A 14,038-nucleotide genomic window follows, 5' to 3' on the forward strand; every position below is an offset into this window, starting at 1 on the left:
GTGTTTGCAGATGAGGTTGAAGTGTTCATGCATGAATTCTGTTCGCCATTGAGATTGTGATTTGTGTACTTTAACACAATTCCCAGAACGTGTTGTCTCTTACACCTTGAGCTAGAAAATATGTGGGACTGTGAATATCATCCATGGACTTTCCTGCAGGTGTGACTTTGACATATAATATTTTCTCATCACCTGATTGACTTTACTCCCTTGCATGAGCCCTGCCAACAGTTGGGATCATGACATATACCTCACCCAAACACCTAGGTGATTTGACTATGCTGCCTGCATCCTGCCCCCAAGAGCCATTGTAATGTGTCTCTGAGCACGTCACCTAGGTGATGAGACTCTACATTCCCACCTGTACTCTGCCTCCACTAACATAAATCTGAGCATATTATCTAGGTGACATGACTCTCCTCTCATGACTGGGCCCTGTGAACAAGGGGGATTATGACATATTGCTAGGCCCAGCACCTAGGAGATATGACTCTTTTGACTGTGTTCTACCTGCATTGGGCATTGTGACATATCACTCAGCCTAACACAAAGGTGACATGACTTTCCTGTATGGTTCCTGACTATGGAGAGATATTGACATTTCCCTGCCCCAGCATTCAGGTAATGTGACTTTCCTCCCTGGTTCTGCTCACAGGTGAAACTGTGACCTATATCTAGGCCCAGGCATAGTCATAATAATGGCTTTCTTACATGGACCCAGCCAATAGGAGAAATTTTGACCCTAATAGGCTTAGGGCAACAACTAAAGTCCTTGGTCTACTAATTATAAAAATGTCACAGAAGATTATGACACTCACATGTATTTTATAAAGCCTTGGGGTGTATAGAAAGTTACATAACAGGGCCCAGCAAACAGTGAGCTTGTGAATCTCATAAACACATGTAGCCAACAATTAAGATTGTCACCTTCATACATGGACAGAGTCCACTAGTGAGATTCTAAATCTCACACATGGATGCAGTTCAGAGTTGAAATTGTGACTGTTTTATATGAGGATCTGGCCTCAGGCTGGATGATGTTTAAACTTCCCCTTGTAATTTTTCTTACAGCAATGTAATTTTCCATTTTGGCCAAGGATAATTTTTTTTTCAGACAAAGTTATGATTGTGGAGAAACATTGATTTAGACATCTGGAATCTGTTTCCTTTTTCATAGAGCATGAACAAATACAGCATTATACATTTATCTTACCTAAGTTGTTCTCTTTCAAAAACATTAATATAATAAAACATTCAAAATTGTCTCAATTTATCCAAAATATGTAAATATGCTTAATTTAAAACAGTTTTCCAAAACAACTGTCTTTTGCCAATATTCAAGAAGCCCCAGAATGTCTTACCCAAAACAATCAACAAAAGACTGCCAACTAAAAATTAAGCGATAATGCTCAAGTGTAATTTGTTTTGTTTTCTTTGTTTTAGGGATGAGGCCTCATTATGTTGCTTAGGCTGGAGTGCAGTAGCTAGTCACAAACACAATCATGGTGCATTACAGCCTGGGCTCAAAGGGTCCTCCTGACTTAGCCTCCCGAGCAGTTGGGACTAAAGGGACATGTCACCACACCCGGCTATGTTTTTAAAAACCACCTTTACACTATTGCACATTTTTGGACACTGGGAACAAACAGATTTTGACTCTCAAGAAAAAAGTACTTCATGGCACATTAAACAATGAGTGAATGAGTTTACAAAACACAAGAGGCAGGGTAGTTATTCCAAAACGACAAGAAACAACATTGTGCCTTTGCTTTTGTTTGAAGAGAAATAAACTGTTTCCACTCAAGTTTTAAATGCCAAAATAGCTAATTACTGTTAAAATGTCACCAAAATTAGTAACATTACTCAGAAAATCAACTATCTCCAACAGAAACAATTTTAGTTACCTTTTACAAAAACTACGTTGTAACTTTCATTTCTAAAGGTCTTACATTTCCTCGGTATTATCATAAACCACCTTGTTAGATTTCAAATTAACTAATTCTAACCCAACCCAAATTAAAAATTGCTCACATTCCAAAGCAAGAAATACTATTGCAGGCCAGGCGTGGTGGCTCACGCCTGTAATCCCAGCACTTTGGGAGGCCGAGGTGGGCGGATCACCTGAGGTCAGGAGTTCAAGACCAGCCTGACCAACATGGAGAAACACCGTCTCCACTAAAAAAAAAAAAAAAAAAAAAATTAGCCGGGCGTGGGGGCACATGCCTGTAATCCCAGCTACTTGGGAGGCTGAGGCAGGAGAATCACTTGAATCCGGGAGGCAGAGGTTGCGGTGAGCTGAGACAGTGCCATTGAACTTCAGCCTGGGCAACAAGAGCGAGACTCAGCCTCAAAAAAAAAAAAAATACTATCGCACATTACACTCATTTTTCAGGAATGTGTGCTTCCCTCCATACCCCCAAACTGACAATACATCTATGAAGTACATTCCATTATCTGAATTTATAACACTCAAAGTGCTTATGCTCTTCCGCTGAACAAGTACATTAATATACTTGTAGTCTCAAACACTTCATGAATTCTGAAAGGGATTCTCTATGTAGGGAGCTTCCTTTGTGAAATGAATTCAGCTACTCACCAGCATACCAATATCCCCAAGTATCTAAAAAATTTATTTTGCTCCTTTCCAATGCAAGATCTCATTAGATCACATACTTGGTAAAGTGTTCCATGGGTGTGAACAATAATTCTTGTTTGTGCAAATTCTTTCAAGACTTGTGGATAAGTAACTCCAGTATTCCTTCCTCCGGAATGAACACCATCCAGCCAATACATTGTACTTATGCTTTTAATGAAAGCATCCATGTTTTTGTCTTTCTTGGCTTCTTTCAATTCAAAGAAACTGATTCAAAACAACACATTTATTGAATCCAGTCAAAGGAAAAGATGCATCATTTAGTGATGGTGGATAAAAACACATGGCCGATCCATCAGATTTTTCAAAGGTCCTATCTTTTCCTTCCTGGAAATGATTTGTAGTATGAGAAGAATTGGACATCTACAATTAGATGCTGTGGAGTCCTTATTCCAATCATTCAAATTTTCCTTTGATAAACTACTCTGACTTAAAAGCATTAACTAATAACATATAAAGGTGCTTAAAAGCTCCAGAGTCTGTATTGTGTTCTGGGAAACCAAACATGTTACTTTTCAGAAAACTATCATGGCAGCTGCATTTGTTCCGGAGCACTTCATCACCCCAATACAGCTATTGGGGAACCGGTGGGCTAAAATGGAGGCAATAACTTCTAGACTCCAATTTTCCCATTGGTAATTCGCAGGATGACGAGTCATGATTTCACGGTAATCCTGCACATCCCCGGGTAAAGAGAGGATGTGGCGGCTGCAGTTCCTACTCAGCCCGGTTCCTGGAGATGATCCGCCGCTCCAGTCCCTCCCCGGTCACCGCCAACAGGAGCAACTCTGCACTGCGCTGCGGGTCAGCTCCCGGCAGGGCGGACACGGTCGGCTCTGAGGAGGCGCCCGTTGGCGGAGGGGGAGCTTTGCGAACCGGCGCTGCCGCTAGGCTCATGGTTCTGTCCTGAGAGAAGGAAGAGGCATCTCCAGTTCCAACCTGTGGCAGCAGGAACAGCAACCACGGCGACCGCAAAACCTGAACTCCTTATTGGAAGGCGGAGAGTGGGGGGGGAGGGGTCCTCAGAAAGAGACTGCGCAGGACGGTAGCCGGCGCGAGGCATTAACGACAGAGACTGATGTCACCGCGCAGCGCCGGATTTTATTCTTTTTATTAATATATTTTTTTTCTTTTGAAACGGAACGTCTGTCGCCAGGCTGGAGTGCAGTGGCGCGATCTTGGCTCACTGCACCCTCCGCCTCCCGGGTTCAAGCGATTCTCCTGCCTCAGTCTCCTGAGTAGCTGGGACTACAGGCGCGTGCCACCACGCCCAACTAATTGTATTTTTAGTAGAAAAGGGGTTTCACCATTTTGACCAAGATGGTCTCGATCTCTTGACCTCCTGATTTGCCCGCCTCGGCCTCCCAAAGGGCGGATTTTTTTTTTTCCTATGGTTAAATCGTATTCCATTATGTGTATACACCATATTCGCTTTATCCATTTATCCCTGATGGACACAAGATTGATTCCATATCTTGGCTGTTGTCAATAGAGCTATGATAAACATGAGAGAGCAGCTATCTCTTCAATATACTAATTTTATTTCCTTTTGATATATACTCAATAATGGAATTGCTGGATTATATGGTAGTTCTATTTTTAGGTTTTTGTTTTTTGTTTTGAGAAACCTGCATAGTTTTCCATGCAGGTTTCTTATCAATAAATAAATGAATCTAAAAAGGTACTAAATTTACATTCACACCAACAGTGTATAAGTGTTCCCTTTTCTCCACATCCTCATCCAAACCTTGTTATTGTTTGTCTTCTTGATAATGGCCATTCTAAATGGGGTGAGGTACTATTTCATGTGGTTTTGGATTGCATTTTCCAGATGATTCGTGATGTTGAGCATTTCTTTGTGTCTTCTTTGGAAAAATGTCTATTCAGGTTTTTTGCTCACTCTTTAGTTGGGTTTTTGATTTTTATTGCTGTTGAGTTGAGTCATATATATATTTTGGATATTAACTCCCTGCCAGATGCACATATTTTCTTTCATTTTATATGTTGTCTTTTCACTCTATTAATAGATTTCTGTGCTGTCCAGAAGCTTTTAATATTTTACTGATATTAATTTTTCTGTTTTCTGACTTGATACAGAGGTAAGTGTTTTCCCTCAGCTTCACAGGTTAGCTGTCTTCTATCTCACTACTTTTAAGAGTTTTTCTTCGTTTTGATTTTATGCAATTCGATCATTATTATTTTTTAAGATTTATTTTATGTATAATTGACACATAATAATTGTACATATTTATGGGCTACAGTGTGATGTTTCAGTGCATGTTTACACTGTAAAATGACCCAATGAGGGTAATTTGCATATCTAGCAGTGTAAACATTTATAATTTATTTGTGCTATGAAAATTCAAAAACCTCTCTTCTAGCTGTGTTATAATAAATAGTACATTATATTAGCTATAGTCACCCTACTGTGTAATAGAACATCAGAATTTATTCTCCCTGACTGTAACTTTGTAACTTTGACAAACCTCTCCCCATTCCTTCATCCCATCACTCTCCCTAGCCTCTAGTAACCACCATTCTACTCTTTACTTCTATTAGATCCGCTTTTTTAGATTTTGCATATGAGTGACATCATGTGGTCTTTTTCTCTCTGTGACGGGCTTATTTCACTTAACATAATGTCCTCTAGGTTCATCCATGTTCACATAAATGACAGAAGTTCATTCTGTTATATGACTGAGCATTATTCCTGTGTGCGTATGTGTGCCTGTGTGTATGTATAACATTTTCTTCATTCATCTGTAAATAGGCACTTATACACTGTTGATGAGAATTTAAATTGGTACCACCATTAGGAAAAACAGCATGGAGGTTTTCCAAGAAGTTATAAATAAAACTACCATATATATGACCCAGCAATCTCACCACTGGGTATATATCAAAAGGAAATAAAATCAGTATGTCCAAAAGATAATTGCACTCCCATGTTTATTGAAGCAGTATTCACAATAACCAAAATCATTATTTCTTTTAAGTATTTCTTAATTTATCTTTTCTGACACATCACACTCTAAACTTTTATAGGATTCATGCCTGGTTTCCAATTTCTGAAAATTATGAGTCACTGATTTTTTTGAATGTTGCCCTCCTGTTTATATAGTATAGTAAAGCAATTAAATGTTTTTCATTTCTTCTCATCTAATTTTCATATATATTTGTATTTTGTATTAATTTGCCTTCTAAAAAGTATATTACTACATTAATTGTGCTCAGCATTCCAGTTTACTAGTCCTCTCATCATCTCAGTCTATTTCAATGTGTAATTTGTATGCTGTACATTAAGTTGTTTTACCAAATTTTCAACAGTTTACTGTCCATTCGCCTCTTTTCCAAATATGACTTGACAAGCTCATAGTTTTTTCCACATTATTTCGGTTTCTTGTGTTTTCATTATATTGGCAAACATGTAATTATAATCCTCATATCTGAGTTTTATGTGCCATATAATTTAATGCTTCACTCTAATAGCTCTTCTCCTTGTGTGCAACATAATTTATAGTTTAGCTCTCATATATAGGAGACATCACACTCTGGATGCCTGCAGGCAGTTTCTCTTTGTTTATTCCATTTGCTTTGTCAGAAGCTGAACAACCCATGTGGATCTGATGTCCTTGTGCTCAGATGCATCTGAATGGAGCACTGGCCTCTTAGGTCTATACTTCTCTGGATTATACCCTTTATTTACTTCTGGTCCTGAGAAGTTTTCATAATTTTCTTTCAACTATATTAGGCATTGTGTGAGTTCTTATAACTTCTTGGTGATTTTAGTTACCTGCATTAAGTTTTTAAAGCATGTTATTTTCCTGGAAAGCAGAGATATCAACTGTTGCATACATGAGTAAAATATTTTACCTAGATTTCATATGGCATATATCACTGCCTCGTGAGAAACTCTAAGATTCTTCACTTGAAATGCCGCTGTCTTCAATAGACCGTGTTGTAATAATTTGTAGAATGTGATTACTTTTATACCATTAGAAAATTAATTATGTATTATGCACAAATTTCTGAAATACTTTACTGCAGTAAATAGTATATGGTCAGAATTATTGTTTATTATTGTTTCCTTTAACATACAACTAATAAGGGTAAAAGTATTTACCTGAATTTACATTTTTTGGCTTCAGTTGCCATTTTACCTTATTAGCACTTCCCTAACTCCATAAAAGGTATCATTTGAATTTTTTAATTTAGAATTTATTGAAAAGAGTATTTTTAATGTTACAATGTTTTTATTGCAGTTGAAGACATTTTCATTAAATACCTTAAACATGAGGCCCTGGCTAAGTATTCCTTATGTACTAGAAATCAGATTTCTGTGGCACAACACCACTGCCTGCAATAATATTTATGAAACCTACAAATGCCAGCACACTATTTCAACACTGTACTCAGTTGTTCATATCTAAATATCACATTAGCTATGAAACAAACCAATATAAATACTGAAGATATAGTACTAATAAACGGATTCTTCAAAAAAGAAAACACTGACTAATTTTCTACAATATATCACCTGTTCATTTGTTCTTCAATAATATTTAGGCTATTTCAAGTATAAGAGGTTCTTTTATCTAGTTTCTAAAGGGCATAAACAATGATGCATATAGTCAGATTTATTTTTATAAACTTTTGATGTTTCTTTTGCTGTGCACCTTACTGTGAATACATGGACACACAGACAAATGTACATTTAAGTCATTAGTGGTTATGAGTTTTGCTTATGTGACTTTTTGCTTATATGGATGTCATAAACGACAAGATAAAATAAGGAAGTTTGATAAACTCATCTTTAACCTGTAAACTTTAGTCCACTTACTGAATAACTTGAGTCAATATTTATTAGTTTAAAAAATGTTTTTTAAAATTTGCAAACCAAACTTTATTACACATTTCTGAATCAAGAAGGGGTAAACTGTGACACTGTTCCTCTGTGCCACAGACTCTTTTGGGGAGAAAAGTACTGCAAATATATAATAAAATAAGAGTTTCCAAACTCTATTTTTTGAAAAGCTTGAGTTTTCTTCTATGATTAGCCTTCACTCTACAGTTCCTTTTATCCAAGGCCTGGTACCTAGGTCATCTTTTTAAGGTTTGGTTTCTGGGAAATTTTCAGCAAGCCTCTCTCACGCTTTGTCCCAGGTTGTTTTTTGTTTCAGAGAAGCTGAACGTCTTCAATTGAGGATGGATTGCCTGTCCCCAAGCCTCCATATGTTCACTGAAGCTGAAGCTAAATCGGAGATTTCATTACCCACCATCCTTCCCCAGGCCGTCTCCTTTTTTCCAACCCATCTTCTCCAACATCTTCTGACATTTGTTACTGTCAGTAATTTCAGAATGAACAGATGCAGGAGCAACATCTCTCTAGAATGCTCCTTCACTTCCAGTCTGCTCACTATGATTTCCAGCTCTATCTTTATATTTTAGATTATTCAGTGTCTATTCATGTTCATAATCTATATTCTGTAAACCCCATTTTAGTCATTTTCTTTAATTGTTTACTTATTTCCAACTCCTTTTCCTCTTTACTTAGTGGTAGACCAACAAAAGATTCATCTTTCTTATCAAAGCAAAAGTGAGTTCTAACCTGCCATGGTTCACAGCCATCACAGCTATCACTGCCAGGGTGAATGTGAAAGGGTGACACAGTCTCTCCAATTTTAAATTTATGTCTATGCTCACGTACATAAGGGTCTCATTTAGTTTTCAGCTGAACAATTCATTTTCCATGAACAGTTGTTCAATTTTGACTGCCTTGATCTAGAAGGACATAACTTTGTAAATCATGGTCAAAATAAATTTCTGCATGAAACCTACTGACACCAACTTGTGGGAATCAAAGGGTATGCCCTAGATCATTTTCTCTTCCAATTGTAGCGGGTTTCACAGCAGTAATGATAAACAGTGACCCTGTCTGCAGCATAAGCGATCTAATGACAATTATTCTAATATATGGGGGGCATTTTTTTCCTCAATTTCCTCCTTAGTATGTTCTGCAGTTACATTGCCTTCACAGGCAATGTGAGGAGGGGCTGCGCTGGGGCCTTACAGACACCTGTGGAGCCAGAGGCCACCGGACTGCAGGCAGCCAAAGGCAGCCTCCTCCCTGCTGGCTGCTGTGGCTCCCGCCTGGATGCCCTGATACGCATTGCCTGGAGCCAAACGGGTCTGTGGGCAACTAGTAAAGGGACTGCTGATGGCCCTCTCTGATCTGCACAGTCTGGGATGTGAAAAACCCCTGGGAAATACATACATACATATATATAAAATATATAATTATATAATTATATATATAATATATATTATTTATATATTATATATATAATATATATTATATATAATTATATAATATATATTATTTATATATTATATATATAATATATATTATATATAATTATATAATATATATTATATATATAATATTATATATTATATATATATATATATATTTTTTTTTTTTTGAGGCAGAGTCTCACTCTGTTGCCCAGGCTGGAGTGCAGTGACATGATCTCGGCTTACTGCAACCTCTGCCTCCCGGGTTCAAGCAATTCTCCTGCCTCAGCCTCTTGAGTAGCTGGGATTACAGGCGCAGGCTACCAGGCCCAGCTAATTTTTCTATTTTTAGTAGAGACAGGGTTTCACTATGTTGGCCTAGCTGGACTTCAACTCCTGACCTCAGGTGATCCGCCCACCTTGGCCTCCCAAAATGCTGGAATTACAGGCGTGAGCCACTGCGCCCACCCACCCCTGGGAACTATCATATCTTCCCCAGTACAGGAACAGTGGGAGGAGCGTCAAAGTCAAGGGGCCAGAAGTGCTCCAGTTGTTCCCGGGTTGAGCCAGAAAGGGTGGCCAACAATTTTAAATAAAGTTTACATGTGGCTAGATGTGACCTGCTGACTACTGTTAATTTTTTTCCACATTTACACATTGAAAAGTGTATTTATTTAGGGTATACAATAGAGTGCTTTGAGATGTGTATACGTCTTTAAATTATCTCAGTGAAGCTGGTTAACCTATCTAACACCTCACATAGTTACTTTATACATTTCAGTGTGTGTAGTGAAACCACCTCAGGTCTACTTTAGTAACAGATTTCAACTACACGTTATTATTAACTATAGTCACCATTCTGCACATTAGGTCCCCAGCAGTTTTTCATTATATAACTGAAGGTATGCACCCTTCAATGGATATATCTCCTCCTTTCCCCATTTCCTAGCCCATGCTAACTACCCTTCTCCCGGTTTCTTTCTTTTTTTATATATATCTACATACAAATGAGATCATGCAATATTTGCCTTTCTGTATTTTGCTGATCTCACTTAGCATCATGTCTTCAAGGTTCATCAATATTTTTGTAACTAAAACAATTTCATTCCTTATTAAAGCTGAAATTATCTCTCTCTTACAGTTTATCCATCTATTTGTATCAGAGGCATGCAGACGCCCTCGGCTATACTTATTTTATGTCCATTGGCTATATTCTCCAAATTGGGATTAATGGTTCTTCAAGTTTAAAAATTTTAAGGAAACTCCATACTGGATTTTTTTTTTTTTGTAATGGCTGCACCAATGGACATGCTCAGCAACTGTGTGCAAATATTGTCTTTTCTGTGCACCCTAACACTTTGTTCTTTTGACACTTTGATAATAGCTATCCTAACACCATGATACGGCAATTTCTCATTTTGATTTTGATTTTAATTACACTGATAATTAGTGATGTTGAGAAACTTTTCATATACCTGCTGGCCATTTGTATGTCTTTGGAAAAATGAATATTTTGCCCAATTAATCAGGGAATTGGTTTTTGTTTTGTTCTCCTGTGGATGCTTTTTTCATATTGATTAGTATTCTGTATATTTTGAATAGCAACATATTATCCTACATATGGTTTACGAAAATTTTCTCCCATCCCATATATTGTCTTTATATTTTCTTGATTCTTTCTTTTATCATGCAGAAACTTTGATATAGTTCCATTTTTTTAAATTTTTGCTTTTGTTGCCTGTGTTCTTTGTGTAGAATCCAAAACATCATTGCCACGACCGGGGTGAAGGAGCTTTTTCCCTATTTTTTAAAGACGACTGGTGATTTCAGTTATTATGTTTAAGCCTTTAATTTTAAACTCATTTTTTGTGATGATATAAGAAAGTTTCGCTTTTTGTGTGTGCATATCTAGTTTTTTCTAAACCACTTCTTGATGTCCCTATCTTTTCCTGGTTCTGTAGGACCAGTTGACTGCATATGGGTGAATGTATTTCTGGGTCCTCTACTCTGTTTCAGTGGTTCCTATGTGAGTTCTATACTACTTTAATGACTATAGCTTTGTAATACAGTTTGAAATCAGGAAGTTTGAGGCATTCAGCCTTTTTGTTCTTCACAGTATTTGCCTATTTGGGGTCTTTCATGGCTCTATACTAATTTTAGAATTGTTTGTTCTACACTTATTTTAAAGGCATTAAAATTTTGATAGAAATTTCTTTAACTTTGTTGATGACTTTGTCCAGTATAGATATTTTAACAATATTAATTTTTAGAATCCATGAACACAGGATATATTTCACATTTCGTATTCTTGTACTTCTTTCTTGCTTGCTTGATTCTTTTATTTTTATTTTTTTATTTTTATTTTTTATTTTTATTTTTATTTTTATTTATTTTTTTTTTTTTAGACGGAGTCTCGCTCAGTCACCCAGGCTGGAGTGCAATGGCGCGATCTTGGCTCACTGCAAGCTCCACCTCCCAGGTTCACGCGGTTCTCCTGCCTCAGCCTCCCGAGTAGCTGGGACTATAGGCGCGTGCCACCACGCCTGGCTAATTTTTTGTATTTTTAGTAGAGACGGGGTTTCATCGTGTTAGCCAGGATGGTCTCAATCTCCTGACCTCGTGATCCACCCACCTCAGCCTCCCAAAGTGCTGGGATTACAGGCGTGAGCCACCGCAACTGGCCTATTCTTCTACTTCTTTCATCAACATTTCATAGTGTTCAGTATGCAGATTTTTTTTTTTTTTTTTTAGATGGAGTCTCACTATGTCATCCAGGCTGGAGTGCAGTGGCCCAATCTCGGCTCACTGCAACCTGTGCCTCCTGGGTTCAAGTGATTCTCCTGCCTCAGCCTCCTGAGTAGCTGAGATTACAGGAGATCACCACCACTGACTAATTTTTTTTTATTTTTAGTAGAGACGAGGTTTCCCCATGTGGACAGCCTGGTCTTGAACTCCTGACCTCGTGATCCGCCCGCCTTGGCGTCCCAAAGTGCTGGGATTACACGGGTGAGCCACCGCGCCCGGCCCAGTATGCAGATCTTTAATTTTCTTGGTTAAACTCATTCTATTTAATGAATTAAGTATTTCATTCTATTTGATAATATTATAAATGGAATTGTTTTCTTTATTCCTTTTTCAGATATTTTGTTGTTACTGTATACAAATGCAACTGATTTTCATGTTAATATTGTATCCTGCGACTTTCCAGAACTACTTTGTTAGCTATAACATGCTTTCATTGTTGTTGTTGTTAAAATGGTGGGTATTCTTAACCCTGGTTACACTTTAAATTGATAGTTGCTATTATTAATTCATAATTCTTTAAAATATAACCAGATGGGTTTCTGCTTTTACGAATTCAGTGGAATTCAAATATTCCCATTTTAAATAATTTTGTTGGTTTTGCCTGGGCCCTGGGATGGGGGGGCACCCTACTGGAGCTGGGAGATTCAGGATGGAGATGGAGAAGCAGTCAGGGAAGAGGCTGAGCGCGAGAACCAGAGAGGGGCTCCGGGGACAGTAGGGAGGAGGGGTTGTCGTGTGGGAGACCCAGTGGGGAGAGAGAATGTGCCATAAAAGGGTTGAAGGGTGGGAGTGGGCAACAGGACTGCTTCCCGGCCCAGGCAGGGGGCAGGGAACTTTGCTAAACCTGCGGGCCCCAGGGAACAGTGTGGGCAGGGCGGGAGGGAGTGGAGAGAACCAGGCGCACACCAAAGTCAATTTGGAGAAAGAGACATTTCCTGGCTCTTTGACCTCTGCCCAGAGTTCTGTGGGCATAGCCACCCAGGGGAAGAGCAGGGGAGGAGGCAGCTCCCAGCGGGCTCAGAGAGCTGAGCGGTGCACAGGCGCTTCGCAGGGCCAGAGTGAGAGACCGCGGAAGCAAGCCACGGCTGCGGATGCTGCTGGCCCCGTGGGTGGGCGCGGGGGGCGCGGGGGAGGCGGGCGGGTCCGAGCTCCGGGGCCCAGCGCCGGGGCCTGCAGGTAGCCCTGGAGGAATGCACCCTCCCCGGCAGTGGGCCTTCCGGGAGAACGGTGTGGACGGCGCGGTGGATACGTCCTTCCCAGCTGGAACATTTGTGAAACTGGAATTTAAGCTCAGGCAGACAAGCGGCCGGCGGAAGGACTGGAAGAAACACGAGTGCGAAGTCCATCCCAAGGGAAGGAAGTGGAAATGCCTGGCCTGCGTCAAACTGGGCTCTGAGGAGAAGGTTTCGGGCCGGATGGGCCACTGTCCTATAGAGACTCAGGCTCGGCGGGACCCTGAGGAGCACCAGGAGACCCAGTGCAGCAGGGCGGAGCGGGCGGTGAGACCCCACAGCTACTACTTCCCTGCACAGTTCGCCTTCTTCAAGGCTCAGCCCCCAGCTAAGCCCAGCACTGAATTGCATGGCGCCTCCTGGACCACTGCCGGGAGTGACCAGTGAAAGACCCCACCTCCCAGGGAGAGGACCCCACTATATCCCCAGCTAATAAAGCTGCTCACCCACCAATAATAAATAAATGAATAAATAAATAAAAATAATTTTGTTTGGTCTTTGAAAAGTGTATTTTCTGTTTACTGGTCAACATGCCGCCTATTTATATGCCTAATTTGTCAAACTTTTAATGAAGTTGTTTAACATTATGATCCTTTATTATGTACAAAACAGTAAATTTTATAATGGTTTTAATGTCATCTAATATGATTGAAAAAATGTCAATTTCTCATTGCCAATGAATCTTCGTGTTATTTGTTTTACACTGTTAGATATTCTGTCTACAAATGTCTAATGGCTTAGAATCTTGCATATTGTCTGCGCTAAGAACTACTCTAACTCATCAAAGTGTCTTTTTATACCATTCTTATATTGCAATATTATTGGCCAGGTGCGATGGCTCATGCCTGTAATCCCAGGACTTTGGGAGGCTGAGGCAGATGGATCACCTGAGGTCAGGAGTTCAAGACCAGCCTGGCCAACATGGTGAAACACTGTCTTTACTATAAACACAAAAATTAGCTGGGTATGGTGGGGGGCGCCTGTAATCCCAGCTACTCGGGAGGCTGAGGCAGGAGAATCACTTTAACCCGGGAGGCAGAGTTTCCAGTGAGCT

The 14,038-nt window shown here is 39.4% G+C and overlaps 3 pseudogenes; 1 reads left to right on the forward strand and 2 right to left on the reverse strand.

Annotated features, from left to right (window-relative positions):
• Nucleotides 1–2,478: 2,478 nt before the first annotated feature.
• Nucleotides 2,479–6,270, reverse strand: LOC100994394 (mitochondrial protein C2orf69-like; annotated as a pseudogene).
• A 1,443-nt stretch (nt 6,271–7,713) lies between these two features.
• LOC100994748 (angiogenic factor with G patch and FHA domains 1-like) lies at nt 7,714–8,823 on the reverse strand (annotated as a pseudogene).
• Nucleotides 8,824–12,401: 3,578 nt separating this feature from the next.
• LOC134729381 (retinoic acid receptor responder protein 2-like) lies at nt 12,402–13,421 on the forward strand (annotated as a pseudogene).
• Nucleotides 13,422–14,038: the final 617 nt, after the last annotated feature.

The sequence above is a fragment of the Pan paniscus genome, chromosome 18 (genome assembly GCF_029289425.2).
Source record: "Pan paniscus chromosome 18, NHGRI_mPanPan1-v2.0_pri, whole genome shotgun sequence".
In the NCBI taxonomy this organism is placed as follows: domain Eukaryota; kingdom Metazoa; phylum Chordata; class Mammalia; order Primates; family Hominidae; genus Pan; species Pan paniscus.